The following is a 4,258-nucleotide window of genomic DNA, read 5'->3' as shown; positions in this document are numbered from 1 at the left end:
CTTTCGGACAAGGCGTTCAGCAAAGCTTCTTCGTATGGTACTTACGATGGTCGCCCCTGGCTCACCCAGGAAATATTGGAAATCGCTGGGCTGGCTTGGATGCCCTAATCTTGTGGGCCGGGAACCTTCCTCTTACCTCTCACAACATTAAGGCAGCAGGGGCTTGGCTGTTAGGGCACGGTGTACGTGCAGGCAGGATGTGGGAGGGACAGTCCTTTGGGCCCCAAACTTCGGAAGTGTGTGTTTGTTTTTGCAGGCAGATGATTGCTAAAACATTTGATGGGAGCTACGAATGAGTACACTCTCATTGAACAAGGCGTTTGCAATGTCCTTTTTTAAAAAATAAAAGAAAAATCAAGCAAGGTTTTTTTAAAGTTATTTCACTGTTATTTTCCTTTTTCACAAAAACTCCCCCAGAAGCCCCTTTTTCTTTTTTTTGCCTCTTCTCTTGGCTTGACTCACAAAAAGGGGTAAACTTCCACAGCAAAGTTGGGGAAATGATCTTTTCCGTTCTCCTGAGTTGATCCACCTCTGCACGATATTATCCAGCTGACCCTTCTAATTTTTCTCTCCAGAGCGTTAGTACCTCAGCTGGCCCTGCAGCTCCTTGATAGTTTTTCAGACTCGAGCTGTTCTTTCTTCTGCTTTAGGTCTTCTTTGTTTCCCTCCAGTGTTTTTAGTTGCTCTCAGGGAATATCCAGCGGGGGTTCAATTTCAACAATTTTCTTATAAGCTCTCTTCTAGCATCTGTCTTATTTCCGACTCACTTTGACCTATAAATATCTTTGGCATCAGTGCTTCTCAAAACCATGTCTTTAAAAAAATCTTTTTCATTTTCACAATTTCATTATCATCAATGTCATACTTCTGTGCCCCTTAATAGCTTCACGGCGTAAAAGGTGGAGGGAAAAATTTTATCTAAAGAGTTCTAATAATGATAGAATTTCTCTAGCGTCTGTTAAATTGGCGGTTTAAAAGGGGAGGGGGGCCTTTCCTCCAGCAACCAAAAATCTTTCCCTCCTCTCCACCCAGAGTTTAGGTGATAAACCTCTTTGGGTTTCTGGCCACCCTTTGGGCGCACTTTTTCCCCTCCACCAGCTTGTGCTTCCCTGTGCTCTTTAACCACGAGAATCTGGTTTTGCTGGGTAAAAGGGTTCTCCGCCCCTCGAGTCCATCCCATGGAAAAACTTGTTGTTGTTTTTAAAAAAATTTTTAAAGCTGTGGTGTTTCTACCCCTAGGTGATACAGGGTAAGAAACTTGGTTCCAATCCAATCGAATCCAATCCACACGGCTGGCTAGATGTAGTATGGGAAACAGTGAGCGACTTCCCAGTGGTACACATGACCCAGGCAGGGGAAATTGGAGGAAAGAGCCAGGACTGCCCTTTTATTGTCCTCAAGTCTTGCAGAGTCATCCAACCCTTTGGTGAGGTTTGCCACAAGTGAGACACTAGCAGTGTGGTGATTCTTCCCTTAGTAACTGCAGAGCAGGGAGGCAATCTGGTGCAGGATGATGGCCCGCTCTTCGCCATTTTTTTCAACTGAAACTATTTGACAGATAAACTTTAAAAATTTAAACACCGAAAAAAAAAAAAACATTCTATTCTATTCCACAAAGAAAAAGCTCCAGTCCATTTTTAATTTTTTTGAAAAATTTCCCGACATTACAGAACTAACTGAAATGTATTAATATTCCAATCTTACATTTCCATGACAAACAGAAAAATTCAAAGAAACCAAAAAAGGGGGGAAGCTTATAAACTAAATATGGATCTCGCCCTTAAACCCGCTGAACAGAGAAAGGAATTAAAAACGCATAATTAAAAAAACACGATGGATGATAAAGTGTTTTAGAAACTGAAAAATTTCAAAACTATTTAAAACTGAATCGCTGACTTTCATAAACTACACAGATGGATAATGGGTGGTGGTGAACAGCAGAAAGGGATTATGGATGAATCTGCTTGTTCTAGCTGCTCCCTTTTGCCACCGTTCGGGAGGAAAGCCTGACATTGATTAGATATTGAGCCAGGCTAATGCTGGCAGCAGATCCAGTGATGGTAACATGCCTATCAGTAGTTTCCTTTCCCACTGGGTTCGAATTTTGTCTGCACCCAGACATCTGACGGATCTCATTGATTTTGGTGCCTTGACGCCTGATTATTGCAGCCAATCAAATCGTTTGGAATGTGGTTTCATGAGAAGTAGCCCTGGGCGATGCATCCAAACCCAATTTGCCTTTACCTTGGAGAGTGGATTCAATGCACTGAATCCGATGTTGCCTGCGTCATGGGAAATGACACTGTTGCATTGCCAAACTGGTGCAGCTTGGTCAAATTTGGTGTGGAATGGCATACTGTCTTGAATGGTATAGGCCTTAGGGTGGTCCCCCCAGGGTCAGGGTTGGGCACAGGGGCGGGGTGGTGTGGGAAAGCTCGCACGTCGCTGCTGTGCTGTACTGTCCTGACCACCTGAAAAGATGACTGGGAACTGGACGGCTTGGGCGGTACGGGATGGTCAGCCCTTCGGGGGGGACTAAAATGCCCACGCAGATTGTTTCACACCTCAATGATGGATTGTGAATGCCAGCAATAGTGATGGCCCGCTCATTGAGTTGGGGAGCATATCCCCTGCCCCCTGAACCTGAGCCCCTGTACTCTCTCGTATTTCCTTGATCTTGCAACCACCTTTCCAATGAGAGAGCCACACTGATAGCAGGGACCACCAGCCAGGGTAACTGGGGGTCTACTGCAGCTGTGCTATTGGTCATAGAGCTGCTGTTGTCCTCTCCAGTTTGTCAATGTTCATAGCGAAGGCTTTGAAGATGGCGTTAGTGGGTCCAGCAAAAGTGATAATTCTCTCAGGACAATTCCCTTCTGAGATGTTGATACGTGCACCCTCTCCTAGCATCTTCTAACTGATTCTCCTTTCTTTCCGATGATACTGCCAAATTCCTTTCCATGCTAAGTAGCGGATGGTGGAGTGACATTTAATCCACCTTCAATCACATCCCGGGGTCCATGTCGAGCGTGTTCCCGGGGAGCTGGACTTTGAGTGGTCAAGTTTTGGTCACTGGTGGGGTGAAAGCCAAAAACTGCAGGCGGAGGCGAATGAGGGGAAAAGGGGAGCGGGCGGGAAGGGGAAGGGCGGAAGGCGGGCCCTAGGGCGGGAACAATAGGGGCGAGCGGGAAGGTGAGGGGGCCCCGTGGCGGCGCGGGGGAGGAAGGGGGTGGAGGAGGAGGAGGAAGGGGGAAAGGAGACCGGGGGGGTGGAGGGCGCCAGGACCCAAACCCACAACCTCGCCCTGTCCTCCTTGTGGCCCCACCATAAATAGACACTTGGGTGGGAGTAGGACGAGTACTTCTCATTGAACAAGGGACTTGGCCAAAGTCTGCATTGAGATCAGATACACTTGAGGGAATCCTGTCTACTTTTCCACATGCTCTTCCACAACCCCTTCCGGCACTAACTTAAAGGGTGTGGGACTAAGTCTACAGGCAGTCAGAATGGGGAGGGTCTTGTTCTTAATCAGCTGCAATGGAAGGGAGACTACATGCCAGCTTTAAAATAGCTGCTTCCTCGGGCACTGAAAGTAAAGTGTTTAAACCAGGGAGGTACCCGAATACCACTCCACTGAGCTGGAGAAACCTCCAGGTTGCTTTTTTCCACTTTTCGTCTACAAGCCCTGGACAAAAACGGCTGTGGTGCAGATGTTGGAAAATCTTTTGAGGCAGTGTGCAACTGTGGGGACGGAGGGTGAGTCAAACTGTCGGTAAGTTGTTTTTGGACAAAGGGGTTCAGCTAGCTTCTCCGTATGACACTTTGGATGTTGCACCGGTCACACGGAAATAGTTGTAAATCGCAGGGTTGAGTTGGATGCACTAGTCTTGTGGGCCCCCCGGAACTTTCCACATTACCTCCACAACACTTCAGGCACGCACGGTGTAGGGTTTTTTAGGAGCACAGTGTAGTGCAGCAGAATGTGGGAGGGATTGACCATAAGCCCAATCTCGGAAGTGTGTATGCGTTGCAGGGCAGTGTTGCTAGACACTTTGAAAGGGAGGTAGGACCGGCTACACTCTCATTGAACAAGGACGTTTGAAATGTCTTTCATTGAGATCAGTTTCCTTGAGGAGAATCTTGTCCTTCCACATGCTCTCACACAACCTATTCTGGCACCCAACATAAGGACGCTGGGACCTACGTTACGGGCGTCAGAATGCGGGGGAGGGTCCTGCCTGAACTCGCTCACACAAGG

The 4,258-nt window shown here is 47.4% G+C and overlaps 1 pseudogene; it reads right to left on the bottom strand.

Moving 5' to 3' along the window:
- Positions 1-1,891: 1,891 nt before the first annotated feature.
- LOC121483945 lies at positions 1,892-3,052 on the bottom strand (annotated as a pseudogene).
- Positions 3,053-4,258: the final 1,206 nt, after the last annotated feature.

The sequence above is a fragment of the Vulpes lagopus genome, unplaced genomic scaffold (genome assembly GCF_018345385.1).
Source record: "Vulpes lagopus strain Blue_001 unplaced genomic scaffold, ASM1834538v1 ctg824, whole genome shotgun sequence".
NCBI lineage: Eukaryota > Metazoa > Chordata > Mammalia > Carnivora > Canidae > Vulpes > Vulpes lagopus.
This window is presented reverse-complemented; position numbering and strand designations above follow the sequence as displayed.